Source organism: Kryptolebias marmoratus, linkage group LG15 (genome assembly GCF_001649575.2).
Source record: "Kryptolebias marmoratus isolate JLee-2015 linkage group LG15, ASM164957v2, whole genome shotgun sequence".
Classification (NCBI taxonomy): Eukaryota; Metazoa; Chordata; class Actinopteri; order Cyprinodontiformes; family Rivulidae; genus Kryptolebias; species Kryptolebias marmoratus.
In genome coordinates this window covers 23,281,807-23,295,664 of record NC_051444.1, presented here as the reverse complement: position 1 = coordinate 23,295,664, position 13,858 = coordinate 23,281,807, and positions in this window count along the sequence as shown.

The following is a 13,858-nucleotide window of genomic DNA, read 5'->3' as shown; positions in this document are numbered from 1 at the left end:
CAACAAGGCCGACCAAAGTGTTGTCCAACCAAACCAATAATCACAAGACAAAGGATAAAATACAGAAATCTTCATTATGTCATCTAAAATCATCTTATTATAAAAAATAACAAGGTTACAGCCATTTTGGTCAAACCTTAAAAGATAACAATATGCTAGATCTCACGCTCAGTTCATATGCTGGGGATGACTCTCAGCTACTACCACATCAAACTTTAGCTCCAAAACTGTAAAAGTAGCTGACTTAAAGCTTTTTTCTTGTCGGCTAAGCGCGATTAGTTTTGGTGGCCATTTGGAACTGGACTTCATCCAAAAGTGAATCAGTTACATCCGGTGATGTGACGAGTTTTTGATTTATTTTTCTGTTTGATTTCATGTTGCCACTCTTGTGTTCTGTGTGTTCTTGTCCTCTTTGTGACTCTGTCTTGTTGCTACGTGTGATTAGTTTTTCTCGTGTGTTTCCTGTGTCACTCCTCACCTGCCCTCAGCTCAGTAGTCCTCCAGTCGGCCTGCCACGCCCACCCACACCTGTCCCAACTCACTAATAATTCATCTCCGTCCACTTCCTCATCAGCCTCTGCCTTTAGATTCTGTTCTTTAGTTTCCATTATTCACTGGTTCATTGCATCGTTTGTCTTTGCTCAGTGTTTATCCCTGTTTTGTTTTTCTGTTACGTTCTGTCCATGCCACGGTCAAGCCCTGCTCCTCGTGTCTTCCTCCTCGTGCTCCTTAGTAAGTTTTTGTTTTGTCCGAAAACCCACTATTACTGCCTTTTATCTTTCAGCAGTGGGCGAATATTATCTAAGTTGTACAAGGTGCTTTACCTTTCACGAGTTGTTGCTGGTGGAGCGGCCGTGCACTGTGCTCACCTGCCTTTGGGATCCACCTGTGATTGATTATTTTACCCACAGACACTTCAGCTGCAGAGGCCAGGTATCTAACCACCTGTTCATGGATTTAGTGGACAACCCACTGTCACTTGAATTGTGCTCATGTACTTGGATGTCGCTGCAGAAAGCAAATTTGTTGAACATAATATGTAAAAAAATAAAAAATCAGTGCAGCCTGTTTTATGTTCATTTGCTCATTTGTTGTAGGCTTTTGGAAAACATAAAATAGCGCCTGTCTTTAATTTTTTCACGAGAATTCCGTATTCTTTAGATCTTTAGAAGGTCTGCATTCTTTGCCAAGATACGCTTAAACATAGCTCAGCAAAAACTAAAAACATCAGTTTCAGACACATCACTTTAGATTAGATTATGTTTATTTGTCATTATAAGCCAAGAATACAGCAATATAATATAAAAAATGCAGCTCTGTGACAGATCGACAGTACACAGGCAAAAAGACGTTTAAAACCATACATCTTGAATAAAACACATGGATTTGAAACTAATGTATTTTTTAAATTGTACATATATTGAGCATAATGATTAAAATTACGAGGTTAATATAATGTTTCTAGTGAAATTTCACCTGTTTTCATTGAGCTGATGCTAACAGGGTTTTGCAGCTGCTCATTTTTCCTTGACCCTTTGAACTCATCTCCGAGCTAAAACGCACAACATCATTTAGCTGGTATTCAGCCCGTTTCAATAATCCCTTTACCTCTGTGCAGAACTGAATGCAGTTTTTAAAAAAAAAAAAAAAAAAGCAATCAGCACAGTGGCAAATTTAATTCAGAGCTTCGTAATTAACCTTGGGAGGGAAAACTCATTTAGGACTGTTAAATAACCAAATAAGCTCAGGTAAAGCTAAACCTGATTATGCTTTAAAAAAAAAAAATCCTATTCCTATCTTTGACGTGAGGAAATGCTTTCTTTTATTTGAGCTGTTAAAATGTAGCTCACACATCAGTGCAATTAAACTCATCAAAGGAATACTGACTTTCTGGTTGAATTCACAATGTTAATTAGCCGGTTGGGATTTTTTGAAATAAGTTATTGCTCTGCTTTATCTCGTGCCGTGGGTGAGTGATTCTCATAAAGACCAGAGCCGTTCTCGCTGCTTTCCTATCATATGCAATGTGTGGGGAGAAGTTGCAAACTAATTGCAAGGAAGTGTGTAACTAATGACTTTCACAAAGCTGTGGCGTATAATGTGTTGCTATTTAAAATGCTAATTTCTTCTTGTTTATTTTGGTTCCATATTCGAGTTCCAGCTTACCAACTTTGAACTGTGTCTCAGCGCAGATACATTTTAGTTTCTCTCCTGTCTTGCAGAGGCATTGTTTCTTGTGTTGTTGTTTTTTTTCATTAACATTACTATTATTAGTTTGTGTCAGGGACATATCAGTATTTCTTTTAATAGGCTTCTGCTTTGTACACTTACATGGATCACCTTTTAAAAAAAAAGATTAAAAAATGATAATTATTGCCCAAAAGACAGGTGATAATGTGTTAGTAAAATACAGATATTCTTGAAACTCTCAGAAAGTACTTATTAGTTGTACATCTACAGCTGATTAACTTTTGGAGTCAACCCCATTTATTATGGTGGCTGCAACCAACTGTCCTTAAAAAACACAAAAATGTTAATAACTCAGGTAATTTTACAGACATTTAGCTAAGATATGGGGTGTTGGCAGCAGAGAGTCCTCTCCAACACACACTGTACTTTGAGTGCAACACATTGCACTAAATCTTTGTTTAAACTGCTATTAGCTGTTGGAGTCAACCTTTTGTCTGTCTGTTAGCAAAATACTCATCGATTAACGTTTGGAGGCAGTTCATTTCATGATGGCTGCCCCAGCTGATAAACCTTCACAAACACAAAAATTGCTATAACTCAGACAATTTTACAAATACTCAGCTAAAATCTGGTGCGGTAGTAGCTGAGAGTCTTTCACAACAAACACCCTAAGTGCTAACAGATCGCACAAGATTTTGCAATATGTGGGAACACAATAAGTTTTGATCCAAACGTCTACAACTCGGTTATTTCTCAACATAAGACAAACAGCTTAAAACTGGCATGAAAGGTGGTTTGAGATATGCATTGTTTGCTTTCATGTATATTCTGTAATGTGATGTATGTCCTTCATGTTTAGTCTTGCATTATTTTATTTTTCATAAACACATCTTTAAACAGGCAATTTGTAAAATGTGTTCCGTATTATTTTTTCCTTGTGTGCTCAGTAAAGTCTGTATTTCAGAGCTGAACACAGTTACGATCAAGTTTCCTTTAAAACAGCCGAGGTGGTGGTGGTGGTGGTTGCTTCAGCAGTGCCTGTAACCTTTAAAGCCGCCACTACTGGCCAGCTGTAATCTGTCATGATCTAAACTTTACCCTGCGCTCCGGCAAATACGTGTCTTAGAGCAGCCACTGACATTAAAACTCAATTAGCAAGGCCACTTACTAAATAATACATTAGGAAAGTGCATTAGCTTCACATCATCTATTTCCCAGAGCCCAGTCCTTACTCTGGCTCTCAGTATGTCGGGGCCATGACAGTCTGGGAGCTAATGAAATAGAGGAATACTGGAATGCAGAGATTTTGCAATTAGGAAAGAGCATTAAGCACTGACTATTGAGGGAAAAGTGCTTGCCGTATCTGCTGACAGAAATGTATTGGTATTTTTACAGATCTGTGTCTTATTTCAGTCAAAGTAGTTCCAGCGCTGGTTTGGGACCAGGAGGTGTCTTCGGTCCAGCTCGGTCTGGTTTGACTGCAGAAGAACTGGCTTTGAAATAATAAAGCATATAGTTAGACTGAAGACAGAAATTCAGCCAGTTTATTTGTGACTTGATAAATTTCCTCTCATAGAGGAAGAAGCCTTTATTTAATTTAAAGTACATTTATTTATTTATTTTAAATCAAAGACAAGCTGTTAAATTTAAATTCTTGGTGTGAATGCTTTGCCATGCATTTCTATTTTTTTCCTGTGGTGGTGATGCATTTAAATATTATTCATGTTCATGTTAGTTTTGGTTAAAGCTACAAAAAGCTCCAGGTTGCAGACCCTGTCCTGCTCAGGTATAACTAACAAACCATGTAGTGACTATAATAAAAATATATATATATATATATATTTTTTTGCTGCGTCATCATTTACATTGCAGCATGCTGACAGCATTTAGGTTAAAGCACTGCTAGATTTAAAAAGTCTTACCTAATCTCAAGTATACAGGTTCATCTTGGGTAGGCAAAGGCACTTTGTGAGATGTTTACAATATTTTTGAAGGATTTCTGTTCGACCTGCTGTAGCCGTAAGCTCCATTTTACTGAAGATGTGATATTTTCCTTTTACGTGATCATAACGGTAGCAGTATGAAATTCTGCAGACGCAACTCTCTACATGCATCCACTTGCCTGAGTCTCATTTCAATAACTTTGAATTCGACCAAACAGAATCCAATTCAGGATTGCCGCTGTTCGGCAGTGCTATGTAATCTGCCACAGCGCAAACAGAAGACAAACAAATACCATAAATAGATTACAGGAGCCTTTATCCTTTAGCCACACAAAAAGAAGCTCCCAGTATTTATTTAGAGAGGGGAAATGTGTTAATCTGGCTTTGTTTCACTTGGAAGCCTCATTTGTCGAGCCATAGCCCGTCCTTGGCTCAAAAGCACACCAACTGGTAAAAGGGCTCATTGTAATCCACTTGGTCACCTGGGTTGTTACCCTTTCCCACTGATTTTTGAGTATTTATATGTAAGATGGAAGTAAAACTATTATTCTACATAAATCACAAACTATCTCTGATTTTAAGCCCTGGTAGAGAACAAAACAATAGACTATCAGGAGCTATAAAAAATAAATACATTTGCAAATGATTGTCATTAAGCAGACTCCTCATCAACACCAACTAGGACATGAAGGTCCCTGCCAAAAACAATGAAAGCTCTGGGATTTTGCATCCACAAAATATTGGAACCCATTTCTGAGGGATAGACAATGAGCCAAAGTGGGCTGGGTGGTTTCCTCGTGCTTTTGGCCCAGCCTTCAGTTTCTGCAGCTGTCAACGGGGCGGCTCCACTGGCACTGTTTGTGATGTCAGTACTAAGACCGATCCCCGCCACCCACGCTGCGCAACGTCTGGTCTGCAACGTTAAATATAAAGTGAACATTGTCTTTAATATTTCTGTCTTTCACTCCCGGTCTCCCTTCTAAAATCTGCTTGTGTGAGGTCGGCGCAGTTTAAAAGTACATCTTTATTTTCATCCTTCATCTCCACGTGTCTTCAAGTTTTGCCCCATCATGGCTTTCAACTCAGGCTGCCACTGTTCTGGCTTTTGTCTTCCAGTAGATTTGAGACACATTTGAAGAGAGAAAAAAAGTGTTTTGTTGAGGGAAGCAGTATTGTGACAGTACTCACTTTGTTCCTGTGCTTAAATGTTTCAGAGCTTCCAAAGAAAGAACAACCTTGTTGGCGACCAGCCACCAAAGTTTGGCCATCAAATTGATCAAATGTTTGTATTTTAAGAAATTTCATTCACAGCACTGATGGAGTTGTGTACTTAGACTACATTAGACTGTGTGTGTGTGTTGGTTTGATTTTGCTTGTAGTGTTCATTTTATGTTGAGAGTATTGATGATGTTGGCATTGACCAAATCTTTGGTGACGATAGAGGTCACCAAGGGTCTAAAATCCCCACATGCCTGAATTTAAAAGGACAATGGTGAACTGACCCTGCTCCTAAGGAAATTAGACCGACAATTGACCACAGCTTTAAAAGTATTGAGTTGTGTAACTTTTTAGACACCTCTGTGCTGTTATGCTCTTTTAGCATAAGAGGGAACACTGCTGATAACCATAGTTTCCTTGAAAAAATACCACTTTCAGCAGAACAAGAAAAGATTTAGATTTCACAACTTTGACTTATCTACTTAGTTTTTAACACTTCCAATTGATCTTAACATATACATTCAAACACTTGATTTACAGCTTTTGCACTGATTTAGTTTCGTCATGACTGTATCAGTAATAGCTAAAAGTTAAAGGTCAGAGGTAGTTAAGCCAGTCAAAGAAGTGATCAACAAGTTGACCACCAAAGTCTGTGTTTTCACAAAATCAAATGTCATTGTGGTGTTTGTGGTTTGCTTTGCTGCAATTCTCAGAATGAAGCTACTTGAAAGCAAAATGTGGTCCCTGATCAAATATTGTCCAAATACCAGAGATTGGACCTCAAGTGAACTCCTGGTTTGACCTTCAGGCATGGAGTAAGTGAATTTCAGCCCAGGCCAGCTGTTTCCAGCTCTGTGAATGAAGGCTATAAATGAAAGAATCCAGGAGAATCTCACTGCCAAACAAATGAAAACAAAGTGAAGCTGAACATTTTTCGCTAAAGCGCACCTGGAAAAGCTGAAATCTCTACTTCAGAGAACCACGACCCTGAATGCTTTTTTGGAAAACAGCCTACAATCGTTACGCAACATGCTTTAATCAAATGAGGAGAAAGGTTGTGTTTAGCTTCATGGTTTAACCATCATTATAGCATTCTTCAGCTCATATTTAACTCGTTGACCTTTAGTTCCAGAGCTTTGACCGCTTGTACGCGCAAAGTGTCAATTTAAATAACTACAGGGCTCAAAATTACACTGATTGTTCAAATAGTTCAGTAATGAAGAAGCTCGCATGGATATTGTACCTCTGTCCCCATTAGATGGCAGTACGAGCCATGGAAGATACTTCTGTTGCCTGCTGATGCAGTGTGCCCATTCTTCCCCTCCCCCACCTGTTTCCATTACTTTTAAAAAAAACTAAAAATGATACTCTTTTGATCTTTCATCAATTTTTTTTTTTCTTTTTCTTTTCATTCATCCGTCTCTGAAGAACTCTGTTTTAGAGGCAGGCCAAAGCACAGTGAGCTGTGTAAACACTTAACCTGAACTCACACAAACTCGGGCTAATATTTACGAAGTCAAATCAGTTCATAGCAGATAAAACGCCTCGCTTTTACGTCAAATGAGGGAACTCAAATAGATGGCAGACTTTTTGTAATCTCTTTGAACTTTTTTATTTACTATAAATTCATGCTGCTTCGACTAGAACATGCAAAACTCAGAATTACAACGCAAAAAGAAAAAACTAAACGGCGGCTTTAATGTTTACCTAGCGTGAAAAGATGTCATCTGTGCTTACGTTCAGCCTTCCCTTTGCTATTTAGGCTGCAGCCTGAAGGCATACAGGCCTTATTGCCCAGACAGTGTTCCTTCACTGTTGTTCTAATGCTAGTCAAACATTATTTTGAATGGCCAAATTCAATAGTGGCAGTGTTCAGCCTGACAGTGTAAATATTAGCAGAGCACACAGAGAAGCTGGAGTTGCTATGTGCGTTTCTGCAAGCTAAATGTCCTCTGTCTGTCAGCTCTGTCGACATGGTACACACAGGGAACAATAAAGTTGGTAAAGACAAAAATAAAGGGGAAGGGAATACAAAGAGACAGGAATTTAGGCTGATTCTAGCCTGAGGTGTTTTCTTGTTTGACAAAGAATATATATATATATATATATTTCTGTTATTAGTGTGTGTTTTTCCTGCTTCGGTCATTATGGTGCAGCCTTTGTCTTTGCTTTTATTATTGTGACGAATCAATGCAGTCCCACTGCAACCTTGTGCTAATCAGCTCCCCACAAACAATTTGACACGTTTGTTTTGATGAAAGAAGCGATATTTTCTGCCCGCAGTTTGTTCCTAGAAGCCGCCTGGGAACCAGCACAAACAAGACCCAGGGTCTCGCTGAAGCTTTGCACCTTTGTTCAAGATATTGAGCAACAAGTTCAAAAGTTCACTGACCTTCAGTTCAACAGTAAAGTCAAGGACTTTGATCACCAAGTCGACTTGGAATAAGTTGCTGTTTGGTCATTTAACAGGGTGGATGTAAGGTTTAAGATATGTAAATAATATATTTGCACGAAAACTAAACAACTGATTTGTCTCAAATGATTGTTTTTGTGAGGCACCTCTGTGAACATTACTGTGGGTGGATCCTCACAGATACTTCAGACATGAGAAATACTGTCTGTTCCACGTGTTCAAAATTTTTAATTCATTTTTGATAAAAATACTAATCAAACTTATCTGACAGCCTTGGGTATGCATGTGTGTGCACCCCAGAGACAACCTATTGTAGCAGGAATGAACAGAAAGTTACTTTGTTTCTCTTTCACTAGTGTTTCAACCCTCCTGAAGCCCTCAGAAGATAGAAAGATGAAGAGAGGTAGAGAAGCCACAGTAGGGTTAAAATATGTTTGTGTACTGACAGATTTTGTTAAATGTATTATTGAATGCAAGCAGAATTTATTCACAAAACTTTAAAGGTGTGTTGTTGAGGTGTAACAGTCTGATTCTTCTGACATTATAACCATTTGTTGTCAACTGTATAAAGAAACATCTTACACATAATCTTTAAAAACATACTAAGCAGACCATTATCAATTAAAGGCCTAGCATTTATTGAAGGAATGCATATCACCCACCACCTTTTACGCCAGAGTTTTAGACATCTTTTGTTGAAAAGTCATGGCGCTGGAGCCGTTTTGGTCAAAACCTGAAAATAATATTATGTGTATGACGTAAGATGTCACACTCAGATTGTGTGCCTTAATGAATCTCAGCACCCATCAAATTAAAACTCTGTAAAACTGACTGTGTTATAGCCATGTTTGTGTTGGCTAATGCTGATTTCCTGCGGCGGCCATCTTGAATTGGAGTCAAACAGAACCGACTCCAGCAGATAACGCTAAAGTTTTAAGCAAACATGTCATTCACAACATGTGTTATGAATTACTCCCAGCTACTAGCACACCAAATTTTAGCTCAGTATGAGTAGAACTGACTGAATTAGAGACATGTAGGTATTTTCTATGGCAGCCATCTTGAATCAGGTTCAATCCAAGCATTAATTAACAAATTGAAGATGTCCATCCAATGATTGCTTCTCACAAATTTCATCAAAGTTTATCCAATCTCGATCATGAGATCATTTGGGAACAGACAGACACACGAACACACGTTTTTATTCAGTCGGCTGATAAAAACTCTTTATAAGGAGCGTTTAAACAGATCTTTAAACAGATATGAGTCCTTTCTTTTTCCTTGACTGCCTAATTTTCTATTGCCCTCCCCATCTTATTTTTTTCGTACAACTGCTTTTATTTTAAGTAAAGTAAAACCGCAATGATGAGACACTTTGCTGTTATCATTTAGTAGAAGAAATATAAAGAGCAGCTGTGAAATGTTTGAAATCTGAACTCCGGGGAGGGGCGGGGACAGAAAGGACAAGCATCTTCAGCTGCTCGAGCAGCATCCTTCTGAAACCGTGTTTGTTCTGGGCGCAGACACAGAACACCAGCGTAAGTGATGGGCGAGGCAGGCAAATAAACAAACAGGTTAATATTGACTGTAGTTTGATGTTTGTGTGTGGGCCATATGTGCCTGCTGTTCATGCCAAACTAGTCAAACAACATTCATCTCCACAATTTGCATTTAAAAAAAAAATTCAAGTGTTCAATTGGGCCATGAGACAAACATATTGGTTTGGGAAATTATTTGAAAAGTTCTCAGGAACATGGTGTTTCTCAGTATTACTATGAGTAAACGACTGAGAAGAAATAAATCCTGCTTTAGATTTTAATTGTCAGGCATCAGATAGTCACATTGAGTTACCACAGACCCAAGCGCTCCCTTACTAAACTATTCTCAGTTGGCCACTTAAAGGTTGTGTGTGGAAATGTACTTGTTTAAGTCCTGTTGAAACTACTTCGTTGTTCAGATACAGCTGAAATACCAACCTGGTGTTCTTAGCCAGAGGGTTTCTTCTGTCACTTCCTGCAGTCTCAGTTTTAGCCCTGAGCTTCCCACATAAAACCTGCGCTGACGTTGCTTTTCTCATACAATTAGAAGGTCTCAGTAGGTCAGTTTACAGTAAAGTTACTCTATATACTGTATGTGTGCCATGCTGGTGTGTTTGAACTCTGGTGTGTGCATTCCTCACTCAGAGTGTTGTATGTGGGCTGCAGCTCCAAAGAGGCGTAGAGGCATGGCCCTGGGCTCATTCTCATGCATGCTCACAGTGTGGGGCTGAGGCTAGGAGATAATTGCTGCTCTAAGGAGTGGATGGCCTTGGAGCTTTCTTCATCTGGCAGTGCCAGTCACCAAGCTGTCCATCATCAGCCGACGTGATGAGTGACAGTCTCCGAGGAGAAACAAAGGCTATTAACCAGTATATGTGCACAGCTGATGCACAAGCATACAAAATTAACATAACTTGCTTGCATAATAAGCGTGACACATAAGGCGCATAGATGATCAACATTATCCTCGTGTTTTACCTCCCTTCCTGTCCTATCACTACTCCTTCCCCTCCCTTCCTGCTCTCGTGTTTTCTAATCTCACTTCACACCTGCTGTCTCCGACATACATGTTTCCCCTGAGAGAAAAGGCTGAGGTTTGAGTGAAGGGCTAAGGCTTAGAGTGGGAGGTGGGAAGGAGGAGACATATTGAGCTGATTTTATGTCACTGTGGCTCCAGTTTGCACTTTAAAGATGGGGGTGTATCCACCCACTGGCCAACAATGGTGCAGGAAAAAGCCAAAATAAAAAAGGGGGGTTTGGTAAACAAAGTTGACATCCCAAAGCAATATTTCCACCATATTTGAAAAGAAAATGGTGTTGATTGCATAGTTTGTTGCACTGTATCTACAATAGTTAGAAAAATGCTTCATTACGAAATAAAACATTTAAAAATGGGTTTATATGGGGTCAAAACATTCAGCAAAGTAATTCTGCTTGTAGATTATTGGAAAAACTCCAAAGTGGTGTTTATTGCAGGTTCCTCCACAGCATGTGGAGCTCTAATGAGGAGAAAATTTGTGCTTGCTAAGCATTGTCAGATTTATGAGCCAGCGAGGCTCTCCAGCTCTGCACCGGCAACAGATATAAATATGAGGACTCTTCAACACACGGGGAAATTAAAAGCTTCCCACTTTCATAGAGAATGAGCACAAACAAGGCGTTTTACAAACCTTGACAGTGGGTTCATTGGTTTCATTTTACTCCACATTAAAACAGCCTACATTTTAGCACTGACATGGCGAGTGAGGGTTATGTGTCCCCAGGCTGCAGCTTCTCAGCAGTAAGGGGTGATCTGAGGTCAACCTTTTACATGAACCATTTCAGGGTTATATTTAGCACATTAACAGATGGTTTTGTGTAATGTGCACATCAATAAAGCCCTCCAGTATCTTTAGATTTTTATTCACTCTGCAGATCTGCTTAATTCATATCAGCTGTTTTCAGAAAGTCTATACTTTCTGAGGCGCTCAGTCTGATTTAACCCTCCTGAACCCTCAAAACAGAGAGAGAGAGAGATAGAGAAACTCTTTTAAATTCAGGTCGATTTGACCCAAAGGGCACAGGAGGGTTTAATATCTTAAAAATGTGCACTGTTAAGACACGTCTCCCTAGATGACCTGTCATGAACATAGTTTTTATTAACAGAAAAGTTTGAACACTGTCATGTTTACAGATTATTTAGAGCAATCTATAAATATCCACTATGAGTTTAGGTTTTTCATTTCACACCAGGTTTTTTAGCCAGTGTTTTGGTCCAACAATGTGCCTAGAAGAACAGCAGAAGAAGAGTGAGGCCATGGAGTCACAGGCGCCTCTCTCAGTGAGGCAGAGGTACTGCCTGACTCACCTGATACTTTTTGAATGTGGTTTTATGTCGGATCAATGAGGTTAAATATATAATGAGTATGTGTGAAGTACATTAGTTTATGCAGTTTAACTTATATTATAAACTGGGCTACATCTAATCTAAAGAATACATTTAGTTGTATAGTTATAGACTATGTGTTTATTTTTTTAACTCCTTGAACTGAAATAAATCAGAACTCACAATAACATGGTAAATGTCTGTATCTTCAAATTAAAACCTATTTCTCTGCATTGTTTATTTACACAGCCAAACATTTAATCACTAAACTGGACGTATAAATCAGATTCAAAGAGGGAAAATAATTTAGGTAAATTTGATAGTTTTTTGTGGGGAGATAAAGCTGCCAAATAGTCTTGAAGCATTATTCAAAGTTAAATTATTACTTATTTTTTTGTCCTCGTTGTCTGTTTTAAGCTTCAAATGTCATATTCTTGACATTTATTTTTCTTGATGAAGAAAATGCAACAGATTCTCATGATCTTTTATTTATTTATCCAATAATTTAGTATGTTTTGTTATACACAACAGTGAGTAATTACACCAGAGTCTTCAAAGCAGAAACCGATGGGAGTCTGGGCAGGAACATTAATGCTTGAACAGTCCTTTTATTTTTATTCTACCCTCTTTAGGCAAGAAAAAGCCATTAAAACACACTCCGGCTGCCAGCTTCTTTTCAATCTCCCTGCATTTCCCTGGCAGACCGAGATTTGTCGCCTTCCTGTATGAATTGGTTTGATTTAGTAGTTCTGTTGTCCTCAGGATGACAGTTCTTCTTAAAGTTTTACTGTAGCGCACACCCACTGCTTTCAAAAACCCCAACACAAAGAAGCTGCTGGATGTCAGCTGGAAACAAAAATGTCTTTCTGCTAGCCACCGACCAGAGTTTGTGGAATATGTTTGGGAAATACGAAACAGGTGACATGCCTTGTCTGAAAACTTAACACTGCAAATATATAAGAATGTGTTCAGCTTTTTAATTTATACCACAGGTTTCATCGCCAAGTTCCAAGGTTCTCACCTGGAATGTGTATTAATGCTGGCAAATGTCTAACCCGGCCGTTCACGAATGGTGGGTCTTGTTTGGGCCTCTCGCGGGAAGATAATCATCTGTGGTGACTACCTTCCCTCATGTTTTACCTTTTGTCATAAAAACAAGGGTTGTTTTGCCTCTTGAAGGGAGATGAGGCCAAAATAGTGGCTGCCTTTATCTGATGGCTGATTACTTGACCCTGATCGAAACAGACCACACACCTTCCCGCATGACTGTCACACTAAGCCAAACAAACACACACACACACACACACACACACACACACACACACACACTGTACTGACAGTGTAAAAACAGATACTAACTCCGTTCTTCTGTTTGAATAGTTAAACAACTAAAAGGCACGCTGTGCTGTAAAAAATATCCAGTCATTTCCAGCTTTTTTGAGTGAGTCTGTTTGGTGTTTTGTTCAACAGGATGATCAGTATATGACCACTATTGGCTGGAGTTTGGGTTTAATCTTAAAAGCAGTGGCTGCACACCGTTTGCAGCCCGGGTGACAAAGCAGCTAACCAGGTATGTGGAGTTTGACCACTTTGACCACCTGACTCACGTAAACAAAACATAGTTGTGTCGATGCTAAAGTTTGAGTGTAAAAAATTAAATATGACAGATTAATGGGTCTGTGCGAAACAGTAGGTGGTGTTTGGTATTTTTAGGTCTGTATTTCCCATTGAAGTCATCAGCTGTTAATGACATGATTTAGATTGTGCTGATGGATCACCCCCAATTAAGCTTTGCTCTCCATCTTAGAAGAGACTCCTTGTTCCCCAGCTCATCGTCACTTCTACCTGGGTCACCACCCAGCTGTCTCTAAAGAAATGCACCCAGTGGAATAAACTGTATGGTTGTAAATGTGTCCATGTTAGCTGTGCTAAAAGAACCCAAAATCCAGGCAGAAAGTTCCTTTAATAACTAAAGATCCTCAGTGAGTGAACAGGAGAGAGCCAGGGGAGGGTGAGGACTGAATGAAGGACAGGTGAGTTGATTATAGACTGTAGACAAGTGGGAGCTGAGAGCAAGGTCACTGAGGGAAATTATGGCGAAGAACACCATGACTGACAACACTCTGAAAAACTAAAAGTGTCAGACGAGAACCAACTCAAAATACAAAACTCAAGCACAAAACTCCACCAC